We start from the raw sequence: 20,358 nt of genomic DNA, 5'->3' as shown, positions 1-20,358 counted from the left end.
CTGCAAAAATTGCTTTCTACCATGTTTGAAAATGTTAACGATACCGGCCATTTTTTTATGAAATCGGTGAATGCCGTCTTTTAAGGAGCACTACATCCTAAATATTCTAGAAGCATAGCCTTCTCATTCTGAACCAGTACTTAATTTTTATGAGCAGAAAGCTTCCATACTAACCATAAGTATTCACGAGTCGAACTAAACAACCTATACAACAGATATGCAAAGCAAGAACCACTAAAACGAGAACAGATGTGCCAATATTCCTGATGCATGCAAATGTGTAAATGTTTCCCACTTATGACCTAACAGTATCCCAATTCTGCCATGACCATCAGGCCAAGGATGTTAACCCGTGGTCAGCGGAGTGCCAGAATGTCATGTATTCTTGTTATATTAAGCACGCATTACAATAATTTCAATCATGGCGGCAATGCTACTATGAAAAGGGAATGGCAGCCTGTTTGACCGGCACTGTCTTCACTTACATAAGACAACTAAGGTCCCTAAGTAAAGCTCCAACAATTCCGCATCTTTTAACAGTAAGGTATAAAGTAAGGCGGAGAATGCATTGAGAAAAACAATTTGCACATGCAATAAGTTGCGCGCAGCTCTACATAGAGATTTTGGTTGACTACTTTGAAGTGCAATACATGAACAATATATTATAGAAGCCAGAGAAATAAAAAAATTGCAAGATGAGTACGTAAGTGATTCGTCAATATCACTTTCAAAGAAGACTTCCTAGTAAATAGTTACAGAAATTAAATTGTGTAATAGCGTGCTGAAATCATGTTTGTCTATGCTTGTACAGTTTATTATGAAAGCCTGTGCTTATATTGAATAAAACAAAGTTTAAAGTAAGTGCATGTGCTGTCCACACTGTGTTTTTTCCTTGCCTTCAAAGTGCTGTATATATTGTCAAGTAGTGGTGACGAGGTTGGCGACACAAATGAAGGGGGTCGATGATTGCACTACAGAAACTCTTTATTTGGGCTGACTTGCGCCCGCAAAATAACTAAGCAACTCGGCGGCGGCGATAGAAACAAACGTGCTCGTCGATCGTCGAACAAAGAATGCTCGTCACACTCAGCAACGCTCAATTTAAAGGCTGCACAGAAGAATCTAGATAACGTCGCAAACAGCTACCCGCACGGGCTGGGACATTGTGGAAAGACAAGCGAGTGGCCGGAACCTTCGAGACAGATCTCGGTGCGTCTTGCGCTACAACAAAACTGATAAAGGTGTGACTCGCGACATCGAGCAGTAACAAACAAAGATTACGGAACTGATACGCGGTCCAGAATCAGAGTGATAAGCCTGTATGCCGGCGGCTGTTAAAAAACAACAAATACTGTTTTGAAGGTTTCGCGGCATTACTCCCCCCTTAAAAAAACATCGCCTCGATGTTCAAAACAAAGGAACTTAAACATAAACACTGCAAAGTTTAAACACCACAGATTCTTTAACGCGCGTAATATGGCTTCAGTCGTACAACATGTACAATTTCTGGGCGTGCGCGTCGCCGTTGTGATGCTGATGTTCCGTCGGGAATGACTTCATAGTCCAATGGTCCGACGCGGCGAAGGATTTTGTATGGCCCAAAGTATCGACGCAACAACTTTTCACTTAATCCGCGACGGCGAATTGGTGTCCAAACCCACACATGGTCTCCTGGATTGTACTCTGCGTGGCGTCGTCGTAAATTGTATCGTCGGCTGTCGGTGCGCTGTTGGTCTTTAATACGCAGCCGTGCGAGTCGTCGGGCTTCCTCTGCACGCTGCAGGTAGGCGGCGACGTCAAGGTTGTCTTCGCTGGTTACGTGCGGCAGCATTGCGTCGAGCGTCGTCGTGGGCTCCCTGCCGTACACAAGCTTAAACGGGGTCGCTCTGGTCGTCTCCTGGACTGCCATGTTATATGCTCCGTCGTTTCTTCAGGTCGTGGCCGTGGCATACCGTTGTTACTTCGGTGGGCGGCAGTGCCTGCTTGCACTCTGGTCGTGTTGTCGTCGATGTCGTCGTGTGGAGCGGCGATGAAACGGCTGCGTCGTCGTTAGTGGTCGTCGGCGGCGGAGGATCTTCGTCTTTTCGCCGTTAAGCAACCTCACCTCCAAAGGTTGCTGCCTTTAGTTTCCCCTACGGGGACTAGGAGACAGTCTTTGCACGTAACCGCGGCCCGGCGACGCAAATCGGGCATTGTACGGTGATGGGGAGCGTGACAGACGCCTTGGCGACGAGTGCTCTCCGCTGCGTAGGAAGTCGTTGATTTCCTGTGGTCGCTCGCCAGGACGGGGTCGTGGGGCGTCGACAGCGAAACCGCGGAGGCCGATGCGCCTGTAGGGGCAGTGACGGAGGATGTGGCCGGCCTCACCGCAGTGGAAACATAATGGCCGGTTGTTTGCCGTCCTCCAGGCGTCGCACTTCCTGGGGTTTGGGGGTCGTTGGTAGGCTTGGCGGGCGGGGGCCAAGGGGCGGTTTTCAGGAACAGGACGGTAGCGGCGAGGGCTCGGAAAGTCATCACGTCGGGGCGCAGGGCGACGTAATGCACCAGCGTAGTTCATTGCTGCTGCCTCTTGTGCTGGAACAGTCGCAGCCGTCGCTTGAGGAACGCCCAGCGCCCGCTGAACTTCTTCACGGACGACGTCCGCGAGCGTCGCCACCTGGGGTTGTTGCGAGGATGGCAGCATTCGGCGGAGCTCCTCTCGCACTATCTCCCGGATTATGTCCCGAAGGTTCTCTCCGCTTGCAGATGCGCTGGAGTAGTGGCATGAGTAGGCTGGTTGAAGTGGTCGCTCGAGGTGGCGTATCCGGGTGTCCAACGTCTTCTCGATGGTCGATGCTTCACTTACAAATTCTTCCACTGTTTTCGGTGGGTTCCGAACAAGCCCCGCAAAAAGAGACTCGTTAACTCCTCGCATTAGGAATTTCACTCTATCACCTTCGGTCATGTTAGGGTCGGCGCGGCGAAACAGGCGTTTCATCTCCTCTACGTAGACCAGGACGGGCTCGTTTGGTAGTTGAATTCTTGATTGAAGGAGGGCCTGAGCTCTTTCTTTTCGAACAGAACTTGTAAATGCCGTCAAGAACTGTGCTTTGAATGTCTCCCAATCCTTGAAAGAAGTCTCGTGATTTTCAAACCAAATTCGGGCATGTCTTTGAAGAAAAAAGTAGACCTGCCTGAGTTTCACAGCGTCGTTCCAGCCGTTGAAATCTGCCACACGGTCGAAAAGGTCTATCCAATCTCCCGCATCTTCATCCGGTAGTCCATGGAAGCAGGGGGGCTCACGAGGTTGGACGAAAACAACCGGTGCTGTAGGCTGGGCCATTGTCAGCGTCGATGCCTTCCGAGATCGAATGGGGTCAGGCAGCAGACCGTGTTCGGGTTGTAGGCCTTGAAGTCGGCGGCTGGCTCGGTGACCTGTAGGCTGGTCTTCCAGGGCGTCAGGAACACGGCTTCGGTCTTCGCTTGAAGGATCAAAGGCAGCACCTCCACCAGATGTCACGCAGTGGTGACGAGGTTGGCGACACAAATGAAGGGGGTCGATGATTGCACTACAGAAACTCTTTATTTGGGCTGACTTGCGCCCGCAAAATAACTAAGCAACTCGGCGGCGGCGATAGAAACAAACGTGCTCGTCGATCGTCGAACAAAGAATGCTCGTCACACTCAGCAACGCTCAATTTAAAGGCTGCACAGAAGAATCTAGATAACGTCGCAAACAGCTACCCGCACGGGCTGGGACATTGTGGAAAGACAAGCGAGTGGCCGGAACCTTCGAGACAGATCTCGGTGCGTCTTGCGCTACAACAAAACTGATAAAGGTGTGACTCGCGACATCGAGCAGTAACAAACAAAGATTACGGAACTGATACGCGGTCCAGAATCAGAGTGATAAGCCTGTATGCCGGCGGCTGTTAAAAAACAACAAATACTGTTTTGAAGGTTTCGCGGCAATATGAACAAGCTCACAAATCTGCAATACGGAATGCAACTGTGACGGCCATTTATGCAGGTGCCTTTAATCGAAAGGATGGCTCCAAATCTTACTGCTTTCAAGTGAAAAGTTACAGCTATGCGCAACTAGAGCTCCCTCACGGTAGGTACAGTCTTTGTCAAAAGTTTAGAGCTCAGGGGGTTTAGTTCTGAGCCACACCATGCGGTTTGTAATGCATTCTCAGAGTCCCAACTTTGCTGAAGGTAAGGAACATTTACAATGTGAATGACTTCCACGAATGTGAAAGAGGCGCCACTTAATGAATTAGAAACAGACCCCTTGGGCTCTAAACTTTTGACAAAGGGTGTACAATCCAAAGAAATGTAAGCAGTCTTCTTTTTTGCTTTTCCAGGCACAAACAAGGCTTTATGAGAATGGTTATATATGACCTCCTTCACTTTACATGCTAACAGCAGGAATCCATGAAGCATCACGACTTTTGCGCACGCGCGCGCGCGTGTGTGTGTGCGCATGCACGTCTGATGTGCCCACATGCGTGCGTGTGTTTTGTTTTGCTATCACCTATTTTTCTTCACCACATATATACTATTCTATGGCACTTTGCCAACAAAGTTAACATGAAATAAAGCTTAATTTTTGCCGTCATGGAAAACCCACAGCGAAATGAGTCGTCGCCTTGAACCGGATACAGCCGCGCCACACACAATTCTCACAGGAAAAGGCAACACAAGTGGGGCTGCTTGCCCGTCATCTCTGTCAGAATGCTCGCTCGTCACATCGCCTGACCGGCAACCGCAGAGCAAGAGAGATAAAGGAAGCCGTAATGTGGACACAAACCTCGCACGAGCTTCGCCCACTGCACGCCATACAAGAGCATTGAGAGGAAAGAGGAGGAGGAGGAACTGGGCCAGAAACAAAAACTGTTGCTGATTCTCTTATCAGGACCAAAAGTGCCACATACCCTCCACCACAAAGGAGAATTAGAGGCATCACACCCAACCCTTACATCATACTGTCCCACAGCATTACACGATGCATGGGAATGGAAAGTGTGCCAACTGCCCCTTCCTTTCTGGGCACAAAAGCAAGCATACAAAAAAGGAGCACCAGGAAACTACCGCACACCAATCTGACCAGATTAAGCAGTGGAAACACGTAGATTGCACATATAGTCAGCAAAAGTTGCCCGAATGCGACATTTTTAGAGCAAGAGTCTGCCTAACTGAACGCTAGACAAAACTGTCATTGAGCCCTTCTACTGATCATTTGAAGGAGTGTAAGCCCACATCAAAACAGAAAGCCTGTTGCAACCATTTTTACCATGCATTAGCTCATTCAATATACCATCACTATATTCAAAGACCATAAACCAATGAGATATAAAAGCCACTGAATGGCCTAGCACTCATCATTAAGACTTGGCGGCGGACAAGGGGGGAAAAAATCCAAAAATAGCGCACAGGCCAGACAGCAGCAAGACCTTCTACTCCAGCAGTTGAGTAGACAAGGAAGAAAGTAGGGTATGGAAGAGATTGGCACAATTATTACATGTGGTGGAAGTGCTGAAAATGCACACTGTTTCAAGACTTAAACTTGCCTGGTTACTATGGATGAGCTTCCAGTGGTATTAACATACCTTAATAATCATGTTAGCTCAATTCCATGAAAAAAGTGGTGGAGCAGTAGAATATTCGTCCAATCTCCTTGATCCTTACATAATTACAAATGTTTACGTTTGATCGCTAAGCCCTCCAATTTGAGATGATGTGCAACATAAATATTCACTGCACATTTGAAAAAATATAGTTCTAAGGTCCCAAAAATTGCTTTCTGAAAGTTTAGTGATCTCAGTTCAGGCACACAGCATTTGAATTGCTCAGCATTTTGAGGAGTTAAAGCATAATATAGCTATGCTCAAGTACATAAATATGTTGACAATTATCAATGTAGCAGTAAGCACTCATAATGACTAGAAGACACACTGCTTGCTGCAAGTGGTATCAACGTATACAAGCATGATTTCATGATAATGATTCAGTGACAGCCTACATAGGTAAGTTATTTAAATGCATGAACATACTCTTTTTTAACCAATAGCAAAAAAACTAAGCACCTTAGCTTTATGCTTTCTATAGTGTAAAATTTGGTGTAAATATGGTGTATGATGTAAATATGGTACTAGGCCCTAGTAGTATTACACACACCACAACATTAGTCAGCTACAGCACCAGTTTTTTTTACCGCTAGCAATAAAAGCTGGAAGAGCCTTCATTATATGTAGGCCCCATCTATGGGAAAGCCACCAAATCTTTTATTCAAAGTGTGAACATGAAGATGAAGATTTACAACCACCACCGCAACCCTGTATTTATTATTCATTTAACATCACATAACTCAAATACCAAAAAGTTTCCTGTTTCATGCCCATGTTGGTAATGCACAAAGCTAAAATAGCCACCTGCTGATATATCAAAGTTACTAGAATTAACTAAAGGTGCAGTGGTTAAGATGCCAGACTACTGTACCGGAGTACCCGGGTTCTACCCCGACTGCTGGCGGCTGCGTTTCGATGAAACTGAAAGGAAGAGGTGTCAGTGTGTTGTGCAATGTCAGTGTGCGTTAAAGAACCTCGGGTGGTCGAAATTTCTGGTGTCCTCCACTGCAGCATCTCTCACAGCCCGCCTCTCTTTGCTATGTTAAACCGAAATAAACTATACTTCCCTTTCCATAAGATAGAAATAATACACTACGCTGAGTAACATTTACTCTTAACACACAACCCTATGAATTGTGAAATAGATTCTGGCTTACAGTAACTGAATTCCTAAAATTTTTGCTTAGCGCTATCTCACTCTATTCACTAACACACCAAATTTGCATATAACAAGGCAGAAACCACCAAAGGTTGTTTATAAGGCAATCTATAAAATGCTGGAATAGAAAAGCAGAAAAGGGAAGGAGTATGGAGGCGACAGTGGAAAGAGATGACTAGGATGATGCGACGTATAAGCCCCTTCAAAGCTGTAGTCATTTTCAGGGTGTCTATGCATGTTTAATTAACTTTATTATGCATGGTCTGTCTTAGGGCTGATGCAGACAGTTCAATAAAAGGCAGTCTTTTTTGGCCCATAACATCACTCAACGATGATAATGAAGTAATGTACCAACAGCACATGTGAGAAAAAAAAAGACCATTCTGACATGCATATTACTCGCTTCAAGGGAGAGATGTGTCGAGGTCCACTGCCAACGGAAGACTATCGCAATGAAGTGATATGGTGATACTAGGTTGGCTAGGAGACCAAGCTTTTGCTGATTTTCACTAGCCAGTGAGATACTGGACATGATGGTGACTAACTGCCAATAGTTATGCCATTACTACATTTGAGTCAAGATTGGTACAAACACAGTTCAAGAGTCATTTAGGAAAGGTTCCTTCCCAACAGAGCAGACATCTCTATAGGATAAAAGGTTGTGGGCAAATTGAATCAGGCAATTAAATCAGTATAAAACATTTTTGTTCACCTATGATTATTGACGCCATAAAACAATTTCATTCTTCAATTACTAAGATGGTGCACCCCTCCTAGCAACAATTGGTGGGGAATTTTTGCAGGCCCGCATCAGGTGAACAATACATAGCAGCTGTACTTGGATGGATGCTAACGACTGACTGCTCCCTTATTACAAACCTACTCCACCTGGGGCTGGGCGATTACCCTAAGCTGCAAACCAACATCATTCCAATTTTGAGTTCTTAGTCCATTCACTCTCAGCTTAAGATCGGTTCTGCCTAGAGATGAAAAATTTCAGGAAATTTTGAATGGCTTGAAAAAATGATGCTTGTTTTTTACCTTTTTTTTCATAAAAAATTGCAAATTTTGCCAAACGTCCCAAAAACAGATTTATTTGCAACAGCACAATGATCAATATTAATGCTCCAAAGTTCAGTCGAATATGCAATTATAAATGTCCTATTGTGAAATGAACTCCTTGTTCTATTGTACCGAGAAGATAAATAATGCTTTGCACTTCAGGCGAATATGGAGATATATCATATTTGTGGAACAAACTTCTCGTTCCATAGCACCGAGAAAGAGAACATGAAAACTGATATGTCACTCCATAATCGGCCTTATAGTCACTGTCGCCGGATGCGGCACTACACGCAGCAGCATAGATTGAGTTGTGTTCACAGCTAGGTTCGACTGCACATACACATGCTTTCGAACGTGTTTCCCTGAAGGCCTGTTGCGAAGCCTTGTATGGCCGTTTTCGAAACGTGACCAGTTTCGTTCGCAGCTGGCGGATGATGATGTTATCTGCAGCAGTCTGCAAGCCAGAGGAATTAGCGGCTGGTTGGTGCAAATGCCTTGCCACCAGATAGATGGGACCACATGCTTCGCTGAGTCCCAGACTCCTGTCCTGGACCAAATTCCAGCAGATGTCCTGTACTCTGCTACACTGGAAATCAGTTTACCGATGTCCAATGAAAAGTGTCCTGCTTGCCGAGATATCCACTCAAAGCTGTCTGCAATCTGCGCCTCGTCCAGGTGTTTTCCTTTGTACCTTGCTTCCATCAAATTAGAAGCAATGTGGACTGGTCACAAAGAAAGCTTTTCGCACCTGCTGACGATTTATTTCACTCAAATCTGTTCCTCGCTAGTCAGTGCGCAGGTCGTCAGGCTTGCTGCAAGTTCGTTTCTAACAAAATGGAATGCTTCTGGAACGTTGGACAGCAGAGTATGGTCCGACTCTAGTGAGGTTATGCATTGTGCAATTGCAGTGTGAAATTTTCTGTTTTTTTCCATTTGTTTTCGTCTGGAAAAAACGAAAAAAAAAAAAAGCTTTTTTCCAAAATTTCAGTGCTTTTTTCAGGCCTTCACATCTCTAGTTCTGGCAGCTGTTCTGCTCAACTCAGTTGGTAGAGTGACCCTCCTAATAAGCAGTGGCCGCGGGTTCAAACCTCACACCAGGAGCAATATTTTATGAACTAAAAAGTTCTGTGAAAGATGCGCAGCTTTCCTTTGTAGCCATACAGCTGCACTTGAATGGATGCCAATTCACTTATTTACATTTTCGGGTCTGTTCAATTTGGCTGAACTTGCTGCACCTGTTCAAGGAAAGCATAGCATTTTTGCATTCACATTCCCAGTGCAGAACGTGCCTACTGCATATCAGCACAAGTTTTGAAAAAGTGTGTGCCTTGTGCAGCACGAGATCATGGCTGGCATGCACTCTCTGAGGTGCAGCTGAAGCGCAACAAGGCAATGGCACCTACGTGTAGGTCGGAGAAGATAACATAATTAAAATGCAATGGCATCAGCCCTTTTGCGGAAAGAGGAAATGGGTAGCTGCCTTTAGCATTAGCACTGTGAACTAGAGGACTGAAACTGACCCCGCGGACAGCATTTTGGAATGTATTCTTAAGGCGGCGGACAGCACCGTTTGTGTCTTGTGGTGAAAACCACCCTCGAGAACTGCACGAAACAGCTTCAAGCCTCAATTTGCACGTGCAGAGCTCATGCAGGGTCATCACAAGGGCATGTCTTTTAATTTTACTGCATTTTGCGGGATAATGCGTCACAAATTGGTTCTGTTTTGAGCATTATCGGGATCGAGCCATGCTCGATGTTGCACTCTTCGATCCGTTTTCTCTTCGGCAGTAGTAGAGGACGGGGGTGTGTCCAGCCATAACAGATGAAGTCGCACTATAGGGTGATCAGAATGAAAGTTGTCGTCATCAAAACAGTTAAAGTGTCGGGTGTATTTTTCTGCTAGAGTGGGGCAGGTCCTTCCTGTCTGCATTCCTTTGCCATACATGTAATGACTTTATTCAGGACAACAATTTCTTTAGGGTGGTTGATGGCAAATTTTTTTTTTTCCCGGTTTGGTATGACTAATATTTCCACGTGTCAACAACAAACAGTTGAAGCAGCCAAGGCAAGGTTACTTACATTTTTTAGAGCATGCAAGGCAATATTGGTCGAATATTTAGGGGATTCTCCCAAAGAGGAGTAGATTTCCAATAAGGGAGTAAATACTCGAGAGAACAGGAAAAATCAATGGTGAGTAGCATGACTAAGGCCAGCCAAAGTGCCAACTAATGCAGTCTGGCAACGTGATGACACCACGAGAATGATCAGGAATATGACATTGCTGCACCTCCAGGCAAAACACCAACCTCAAAGCTAAACAATTTGAACTGAAGAGCAAGGAATGTCAGTAGTGTCACGTACCTACTGGTAGACATAAGTAAGTGGCTAATGGGTGCAGTAAGGTCTTCATTATTCCTGCACGTGACTGTTTGTTTTAGAAGCTACCATTGCTGCAGCTAGCGCTGAGCTGCTTGAGCCGATCATGTGCACTTGCAGAACATTAGAAAACCGCTGCAGCAGCGATTGCAGCCAAATTGAACAAACATTTCAAGTTAAGCTATGATTTCCATGGCATCCTGCTTATATGCATTACCTTTCGATGCAATGATTTATGTTTAATGGTGACACTACGCAAATCTATATTGTACTAAGAGTGACACAGGCAATGTAGCTGATTCATTTGACGAGAAAAGCTAGCAAAACATAGAACAGATAATGAGCAAATCATATTGATTTTCACATACACTTGTGTCCACCTCCACCAACACCTCCAAATTATCTTCTCGTTATTGCCCCCTACTTGCTTGATTTAATATAACAGAATGCAATTTTGACTCCAGTTTGCAATATCCCTGTCCATATTTTGAAAATAGAGTATCAATGCAACTTAGGCTGCAACCCTGCGTAATCAAGGTAAAGCGACGCCTACACAATATAAACACACAGGACGCAAATCTAGCACTTTTAACTACTAAGAAGCGCTCCAAAGCGATTTCCATTTCTGCACGACCTAGATTATATAACAAAATCGTGTAGTTTCATAACATGAAGCGAATTTAGGACAAAGGGACAAGCTAGTTCCCAAGATCAAAAGTGACTCCGAGATCGAAAGCACGTAAGGCAACAAGCGTAATGCTGCAGTAACTGAAGTTTGATGATGCTTGCATCACTACACACCCGGGAACGGGTTACTGCACGTCCTCGTAGGATTAGCGATGGTTTCAAATGTGATTTAAGGTTCGTGCAGTTCCGCGCCAAAAACACGAATCCGGAAAGTTTAGAGTGTATAAAATTAACGCTAGAACCATGCTTGTAAGTAACTCGTGCGATATCATCGACAAGAGTGACGTGTGCCTATTAAATTGGATCGCTACGAAGGTCGCATCGACGCCAGTAAAGATGCCTGGCACGGTATGCTTCTGCTAGATTACGCCTGGAGTAAAATACGGAGCGGTTCGGTCTCCGCTGACGAATCTACATAAATAAATCAGAGTAGCTTTTAATTCGAACGCTTTATCCATAGTCAAGCGCCCTGTGTTTCAAAACCAGTTAGCAAGGTGTGCTTACCGATTAAATAGACCAGCCCCCAAAAGTTAGGGTTGTGAGCTTGTTGTGAGTTCGACCGTCACGTGCTTCTTGACTGCTTCTTACTAAACTAACGTGAAAACTACTTAGCTAACCTAATTAAAGCCAATTAGATGCAACATGAGCGATTAGTTTCCGAGCCGCCGGCACCACAACGAAACCTGCATGCGTGTCGCCATGACACGACGCACCTCATTTCTGATAACAATCTTAAAGAAGTGATATATCAAATAAAACAAGATAAAACACTACAAAAGCGTATAATTATTTCATATTTTTGATAATGTATGCTTAGCAAAAAACTGATCAAATTTTTAAGCTGCTGGCCAATCACCGAGTGACAGGAGTTCTCACGTGACCTCGTAGATACCCGGCGCGCCCTGCTATCGAGAGTACTCGGATCACGCCACGCAAAACGCGCGTTCAAGGGTGGCCGGTTTGTGGTTTTGATTGTCAGTGATTCAGTGTCTGCTGTTGCATGCGGTTGTGCGAGTGACCGGCTTGGCTGCTTGGTGCTGTGAAAAGTTGTCAATCGAGGTCAACGCATCGTAGAGCCACAAACGGTAGGAGACTCCTTCCGTCCGCGTGAAACTCATCCTGTGTTTTTGCGTTTGTGATCGTTCACACTCATTCATTCCCCCATTCATTTCCGTCGCGTGTTCATCCCGACGGACTTGGAGTTTCCAGTTTCTGAGACATTTGAAGGCTACCCAGAAGCAACACGCTTATTAGTAGCCATTCAGCTGCGAAAAAGGCTCTCCTTACAGCGTCTTAAATTTGCCCGGCGGACAGCATCGTTCGTGTCTTGTGGTGAAGACCACCCTCATGAAATGCGCGAAACAGCTTCGAGCCTAACTTCGCACGCACAAAGCTCGCGCAGGGTCGACGCGGGGGCATGTGTTTCTCTTCGTTTTACCGCATTTTGCGGGATACTGCGTCGCAGATTGGTTCTGTTTTGAGCACCGTCGGGATCGAGCCATGCTTGCAGTTGCTCTCTTCGATCCGTTTTCTTTTCGGCAGTAGCGGAGGAGGGGGGTGTGTGCAGCCAAAACAGATGACGTCACACTATGGGGTGATCCGACCGAAAGTTGTCGTCATCAAAACGGTTAAAGTGTGGCGGCGCTGTGCGGGTGCATTTTTCGGCTAGAGTGGGGCGGGTCCTTCTTCCTGTCTGCATTCCTTTGTTGGGAAGTCGCGGCATTGTCCATGCTGGGTTCGCAGTGAGATGAATCTCGTGTTAATACTGCATTTGTAAGGCTCCGTTTAGGTGCCCGAGGTCCAGATCGGTGCTCACTTCCTGGTTGCTGTGTGAGGTTATTGCGTTTTAATGCGGTTACTCCAAACTGGCTGCGCGTGCTCTGCGAAAGGGGCTTGCAGGCATGATGTTCATTCCCGGGAAGAAGCTAATCTTGCGGTAAACCTCTTGGATCGCTCCCGTGAGTGAATGAGCGTTTCGGTGGCGTTTCTACGTACATTTAAAAAAAGCGTGTCAAAAAGACATGTCTCGCGCTTTTCTTTTTTCTTTCTTTAAGCGCATGTAACGGCATGTATCCATTAGCGTTGAGATCCGTGTTGTGCTTGCCATACGTATGCAAACCGCCGCTGACGTACACGTTTATCGCGTACAGGTAGTTTAGGGCGCTACCTTACGCTGCGGCGTCGCGTCCGACGCGCTTGGCGACACGTGTTCACACCGATGTTTGAAACTCCAGCATCTTTGGCGCCGCGTTGCTCTGCTATCACCAACGTACCGCTACTGCTGATAAACGCCGGACACATCATTCGTTCCGGAAGTATTGCCATTGTGTCGTAGGTTTACGTCAAGCTATGTGACGCGCTGCGGCGGAGTCGTCTGCATATTACTGAGAAGCCTGCGTACGTAGAATTTGGCCTCTGTGCGCATATGTTAGGTGGGCATTTTCTTTTTAAGGCGTCTGTTACAAGATTTGTCGGTTGTGTCGCGTAACGAAACGATTGGTAAGGAAAAACGCGTTTGTGGAGAGACCTCGTGAGCTTGACGTCTCGACGCTGATCGCCTTGACATCACTGAGACGGCGTAGACCTTGCGGCTAACCCCCGTGTACGTAGTCTATTTTTCCTTCCTCCTCCGAATGGCGGCCACAAGAGGAGGCGCAGTGTGCAGGCAGGCCAAGGTGTCTTTACGAAAGGTATGGCGAAAACCGCGTGGTGCGGTGGTTCCCTTCCGCCGGGTACATACAGGTGCTCGCCGCCGCTCGTGTCCGCGTGCTTTGCGAGGTCAATGCGCCAGCTCTCGCAATCCACAGCCTCGGTTACTTCTCTCGCCCTCTTCGAGGTAGTGGCTGTAGTAATACTAGGTCGCACTCAGAAGCGTGCTCTTGTGACAGGGGACGCCCGCCGGCGATTTCTTTTGCACAAACAAGTGGCCTGGGTTCAACGTTGGAGCTCTTAAAAATAGTAATAAAAGCATCAAAAACCAGTTTGCCTCGTCGTCGTCTGCTATGCATTCGTTCATCGTACTGAACCGTCACGGCTTCAGTCTGCTAGCCCCGTAAGAGCGCGGCTAAAATAACGGGAGCAAGAACGGCGTGTTTCTATTGCGAAGGAACCTGTCTAGTTTCTGACGCTCTCTTGGAAGCAAACTCGACGGAGAGCGTCTGAGCTTTTTAACTTTCTCTGTTCCGTTCCACGAACCAATTGCATCTCGTGTGTGCGTTTAAAGAAGGGTCATCTTTTATTTTAAGATTGCGGAAATCGCCGCCACGCGCCCAGTCCGTTGAAAGCTGCGCTTTTTTTTTATTGATCACTTCTAAGAGATGCGAAAAGTTCCACGGGATTGGGGATTTCCATCGCTTGGCACTCTTTCAGGAGCAGGCTGTCGCCATGTTTCTGGTGTTGCTTTTTTTTTTTTTTCTGGTGAATTCTTGCGCAACCGTGCGCCCGTTTATATCGCCACTCTTTCATCTTGCGATTGTGGCGTGATCTGTGTGCCACCTGCGATAAGCTGTCCTGGTACGGCTGTGCTGGCTTTTACCGATCTTAGGCTTGTGCCGCACGCTCAAGGCCATCTGCGATGTGAACGTTTCCTTCGACGTCATTGCTGACGCTTTGGTGGCCGTGTGGATTCACTACCGATGTATAACACTGGTGTAAGCCCCCCGTCTTATTATTCGTCCATCTCCCAATGTTTATTTAAGGTGCTACGGCCTTGCCTCGCCCGCTGACCTCAGCGGTGTCTCGAACCCGGAGGAAACGACGAGCTTGATGATTCGAGTTGATTCGAGTGTCTCCTTTCGCTGCTATACTTAGTCTCACAAAATGTTTGCAGCACTGCGGAAGGCAGGAGTACCCGGGTCCAATCAGGATCACGCGCACTACAATAGACAATTGTGCTCTTCTGCGCCTCTCAGCTCGCGAGCGCATGGTATCCTATCACGAAATCTCTCTCCATTACCGTGATCAACGAACCATCTACCCTCCTCCTCATAAATCTATGACTAAGCTACAGCAGGTGACGTGGCGCCAGCTTCAGTCCCGTACATTCCCATCCCCCGCTTTCTTATCTTTGATCCATCCAGGACTGTTCTCGCCGCAGTGCACCCTGTGTGGGGCACCTAAAGCTGATTTTGAGCATATTATGATCAAATGCTCGGAATTCCACCCTCCAGCCACTTGGCAACTCTCCGACCTCGAGCGATGGGAGGCTGCGGTGTCCAGCTCTGACCCGGCCGTTCAAAAGCGGCTGACAGACTGGGCTTTGAGTGTCGCTGTGAAGCACCAGCTTTCGGCCACAACACGCAGCCAAGAGCCGACCCGTCATTAGAATGTAATCCCTTAAGGCTCCCAAATATAAAGTTTTTCACCACCACCACCCCCCAAATTGGCGGGGGTGACGCACTTAGGAGCACAATTGCAAGGGCTTCTGCCTTTCGCAGTGCTGCAGATATCTTGTGAGACGAAGTACTATAGTAGGGGAATGCCTCATACATGAAGGCTGCTTGCCGAGGTTTGTCTGCAGTTTTCGGTCATGAATTCAAGTGTACGGCCGCAGTGCTGAGAACGTCTGGCTGCATCGGAGGGGGGTATAGTGATTCGAACATAGATGGAAAAGGGAAATAAAGAGGGGAAGAGAAGGCGGCTGATGGCCTGTTTTGCATATAGCATTATGCAAAAGGGAGGACTCATTATTTTTCATAGTCTGGGGTTTTAGAAGGCTTGTTAATGGGGCTTACTCACCGCGAAACGATGGAGAAAATGTTCCGATTTCCACTGAAAAGAATAAAAGATGGTTGCTTACTTGGCAGAGGGGGGTATCTCATATCGCCCTGACTTTAAGCCCTGTATAGTCGCAACCCGCAGCCTTCTTCTGGGCGCAATAGACCGGCCTTGGAAAGAGAACCAGGATTGTTCAGACTAGCAGGTGCTTACCTAATAGCGGTTCAGCTGCGCAAACACTCCATTACAGAGCTTTTGCTCTTGACCTAAATGTTCGCGCGTTTTTCATAACCAGTTGTCGGCGGTTACAGGTGTTTCTAAGGCATGCCCATCCTTCGTGCGCACATTGCAGTAAACCGGACGGCGGCTGAGTCTGGGCACGTCGCCGGCAGTGCGCCTTGAATTTCGTCGTCAAGACGACCGATGGCGCGTGCAGAGGAGCACACGCGCCACGCTCGTGAGCTGCTTTCGGGTGCTGAGCCGCCAGCGCTCGTTTCCTCCGCATTCCACGTCCACACATTCGCGGCACGTTTGTCGTTGCGTCACGTTCCGTGAGCTGTTGCGCGCCGTACTGTTCCAGCCTCTGCCTCGTCTGCTGCCTCGTTAAAAAAAAAAAGAAAAAGGGCCGAATGAAAGAATCGTGCTCCGCGAGAGGCTGGCTCAAGTTAGGCGAGGCAGTTATGCCAGAGTAAGAAATTTGACTAGCATTTAACGGCACCCCCTTCCAGGTTGTAGCCGGTGGGGCTGACCTGGCCCACGCGAAACGAGGCTTGAATCGCGTTCAAGGACAACTGTAATACCGAGCTGAAATAGAGTATTGCAGGCACGATGAGACTGAGTGCTGTGCATTGGCGGATTGCGAGGTTGCGATACTGGAATCGAGAGGAGGAAAAAAAGGACCTGGGCGTAGCGTGCAATGTCACAGCCGATGGTTCGGTGGTGATTAAAAAAAAAAAAATGAGCTTTTCCTCCCTTTTATTTAATTTTTTACTGGCTTTAAATCCGGCAACGCTTTTGTTAGTACGGGCTCCCTCTACTTTTTAACTTCTTCAGTTGTTCCAGAGGACAAATAAAATGGTAAATGGTGTAACTGAGCAGATTTCAGCAGGGGAGAGGTGTTCGCTGGGAGCTCTAGTCGGCTTGCGAAGGGGATTTTGGGAATTTGCAGCGCACTAGAGTGGGCTTCATGAACCTGCTCGTCGTAGGCGCTCGAGAGATTCCGGTTATATGAAGTCCTTCCTCGGTGGGCCATGCGGGGCAAAACCGCGGTGACCTGGCGTCTTTTCCAGCTTTCGACATTTTCCGTGCGATTGTAAAGATGGAGCAAGCAACGCCTAAATAGCTCTCGCATGTAGCCGAATGTAGGTGAACGTTAACTGCAGTGCATTCCCCTGCAGCAGCACAACCTGCCTGTAATATTGCGCGTTTCTTTTTCCTGTTGGGCTTCTCTGTCGCTGCGATCCCTCATTGTTTCGCACAGTCACTGTGAAGTTCGGTGAACTTCCGCGCAATTCGGTTTCCCGTACAGAGCGTACGAACCGAGGTAGATATTTTGAGGTGTGCACCTGGCCTCTGTCACGGCGACTACCATTTGGTGGATCCGATGGCAGCTATATTGTTGCCGGCGTCACTTGCCGCTGCAGAGCACTCATTCCGTTCTCGTCTTGCCTTCCTACCATAGCTGTCACTCCAGCGCGCAGCTTTGTGCAGTACTGTTCAGTGTTGAATGTCATATCGGAGACCAGTGGACGTTTTTTGTATGCATTCTCGTATTGCTACGTGCGCGTCTTTCCCTCTGCTCATGTGCATACAGCCTTTGTGGGGTAGCAGGTATGCGGTGGCTGACCAGTGCGCTATGAAGCGCAATGGGTCATTGAGCTGCAGGCGTTCAAGAGAAGGGCTTGGTCAAGTTGGAGTTTCCACATAGCGTTTGAGCCTTCAGTGACAGCTTTCAGTTCTTTTATAAAGAACTTCAGCTGTTGTTCACGCGGCATACGTTGGTCCCACATGCACGTGTGCGAAAAAAAAGGGAAAGCAGAGGTTCGGCATGCAGTGAAATCAGTGGCGTTCGTATGTTCGCTTGGGACCTCTAATTTCCGAACTGTTGTTAATATCCTTTCCCCAGTCTTTGATTGGTGAGAAAAGTTGCCTTATTGCTTATTGGTTGCTGTACCCGCCAAGGGCGGAGACAGACGGCTTCAAAGTAAGCGCTCTGGGTTAAACCAGGGCTGATTTCGTCCGACCAACGGGTCAGTCATGTAAATGGTTTTCTCCTTGCTTGTGTCTTCGTGTTTTATTTATATGTAAATAAATAGTTAATCTTTCTGTCCTGCCATCAAGTAACGTAATTGTTGCGTGTCTGAATTTTGAAGTTATCAAGAACATCGATATCAAGTGTTCCCTCACCTGGCCACCTGAAGGGGACTCAACTGTCACCGAGCGCATTCACCGCTCTGACGCGTGGTCACAGTCTGGTAGAGTTATAGCGAGGCATTCTTTTTTTTTTTTTTTTTATCTATGTGGGTTACTAACTGTTCTGTAGATCGGTAGATCGCGATGTTCCCGGCGTACACTGCTCTGCGGTGATTGCTGCGCGGTTGCCACGTTAGAGCCACCAATGGACACAGAGAATACTGATCTTGACCAATGAGGCATTGGAAAAGATCAGTATTCTGTGTTCATTTTGTATTCTTTGTTTTTTTTTTTTAATTCAAATTCGCTTTCGCCGATTGCGAGGGCCTTCAAGGTTTTATGAAAGTATAGCGTGAATGTCGTTTCGTGAGCCTGTTGACGCGCTAAAGGTAGGCGATCAGCGTACGTCCGAGGTAATTATAAAAAATGAGGTTAAAAAGAGACCGGTATACTGGATGCTGTTTCGTGAATTTAAGCCCCTCCCCCCTTTATTAAAAGAATGAAAATCGGGCAAATAACTTCAGCCGAAAGAAAAATCGCGTCTGTATGTGGGCGCATTAACTTCGTACTCGTATTAATTCTAGGGCCGTCAACTGTACTACATTTATATACATATAATATGGTGAGGCTTCCCAAAAAAAAACATTAAATATTTTGCCAAATCGAACCTAACCAGTTAGACTGTGTTTACACTATTTCAGTTACATAAGGCGGAGGCATGTGTTCGCGCAGGAGGGCAGCTGTACCAGACTCTTGCAATGGCTGAAGATTTAGATGCCTATGAATGATCTGACACGCACGGCGCTTCTAACCTATAGTGCCCTCATAGGCTCGTAGCGAAAACCCGCCCATGCATCGAAATCACGCTGTAAACAACAGCAACAAGAGAATTGATCATAATACTCGAGTACGCATGCCAGATTTAGCTATGAGCCCTTTTTCTGCTCATTGTCACCACTGTCCGAGCACTTTCGCCACTTACGGAGACTTCTATTGCTTCACCTCGTGCCTTTTCTGGCTCCGTGGAACTTGTTTTTCTTGCTTCGCTTGCGGCGCCGTATTTTAGCGGCGGGAATGTCGGGCACGCTGCCACTTCCCTCCTCCGCGTCCTCCAACTTGGCAGTGTGTGACCCTTCGGAACGAAGCAGCTGCGCCTCCAACGCGGAACTTCGCTCTCTCTGCACGGCAAGTGCACCGCTAGTCTCCAAACCCCGAGCGCACAGTTTTTCTTTTTTATTTTTACCTTAGCACATGTTTCCCATCGTCACGATCTTTGACTAGTCGTTCCAAATTTTACGCTTCTCTTCCGATTTACGAGGGTCACGCGACTTGTTTGGTTCAGCAGTTCAGGTCTCTGAGCTCGTATTCGAATGCTCGGTGACTCGTGCGGCTAGATTCTTTTGCGACTACAGCGCGTAGGTATGCGCGTAGCACTCTTTCCGAATCGGGCTTCCACCGCTGGGCGATCACCCGTTTACGTTCGGTTTACCACTTCCGCGTGGAAAAGCTAAACAAAAACCTAGCCGAAACGTTACATAAGCTCCGCCTGTAAGGGTATGACGTCACAGCGTTAATGGCTTCCGTTTTCCAACACTGCTTTCGGATCATCGCTCGCGTCCATTAACCTTGCTGCAAGTTTAATGAGCATTTTTATTATTATTATTTTATCCCGCATACTCAACAGCGTGCGTTTGTAAAATACCACATCAGAAAAGCCACCCGATGTAGATATAAATACCCACTGTACGAAGTGTCTGTATGGCATGGAACACAGAAGTGCAATAGTTCTGGAGGGCTGCGCCAATTGTGCCTTCTCACACTATCTCGTGACGTCACGCAAGCCGACGACCAATCTATGCACGGCCAAGTCGCCCGCCATCTGACTCAGGAAAACGTTAAAAAGGTTGCGTCCACGCACCAAGCAAGGCTCACTACAGTGCAGCCGTGGATGGTGCAGCACTGTGCCAACTTTCGAGCACTGTGTGCTGCTTCCCTGCGCGCATTCGGGAAAGGGGTGTGTTTGAGCTGCCTTCTCAATGGCATAGCGCTGACTACAAAAAAAAAAGACATTCGTGATTTTGTTCCTCAGTGAGCCAACTGTTGTCGCTTGCTTCGCGCGCTCGTCTATAGTGGCGCGCTTTCTCTTTCTGGCGGCAGGAGAGCGTGCCTTTAACCCGCTCCGACCTTCACGGTTCTCGTCTGCGCGCTGCCAGACGGTTGTTCCGGTCGGCGAGAGTTCTTCAACCCTACTGCCTCCTCCCATCTGCGACAATCCCCCTTTGAAACCTGTTCAGACTCTGCAGGGGGCGAAGGCAAGGCGGTGGCGACATTGTAGCA

The 20,358-nt window shown here is 47.3% G+C and overlaps 2 protein-coding genes across 6 annotated transcripts in view; one reads left to right on the top strand and one right to left on the bottom strand.

Annotated features, from left to right (window-relative positions):
• Nucleotides 1-11,614, bottom strand: part of Uggt (UDP-glucose-glycoprotein glucosyltransferase) — a 192,322-nt gene extending 180,708 nt beyond the window's left edge. For 3 of the 4 annotated variants that reach the window (XM_084595468.1, XM_084595470.1, XM_084595471.1), the window contains exon 1: nucleotides 11,398-11,614. The gene's annotated coding sequence lies outside the window, so the exon portion shown is untranslated. The remainder of the gene's footprint in view (nucleotides 1-11,397) is intronic. The other variant, XM_084595469.1, reaches the window with a different exon arrangement.
• A 200-nt stretch (nucleotides 11,615-11,814) lies between these two features.
• The window catches only part of Acsl (Acyl-CoA synthetase long-chain), a 40,450-nt gene continuing 31,906 nt past the window's right edge, over nucleotides 11,815-20,358 (top strand). The window contains exon 1 of one of the 2 annotated variants that reach the window (XM_084595472.1): nucleotides 11,815-11,978. The gene's annotated coding sequence lies outside the window, so the exon portion shown is untranslated. Of the gene's footprint in view, nucleotides 11,979-12,641; nucleotides 12,852-20,358 lie in introns of those variants that run through there. The other variant, XM_084595474.1, reaches the window with a different exon arrangement.

Source organism: Amblyomma maculatum, chromosome 2 (assembly GCF_055883805.1).
Source record: "Amblyomma maculatum isolate TAMU_Amacu chromosome 2, ASM5588380v1, whole genome shotgun sequence".
NCBI lineage: Eukaryota > Metazoa > Arthropoda > Arachnida > Ixodida > Ixodidae > Amblyomma > Amblyomma maculatum.
Note: the sequence above shows the minus strand (reverse complement) of the source record. Positions and strands in the feature narration are given on the sequence as shown.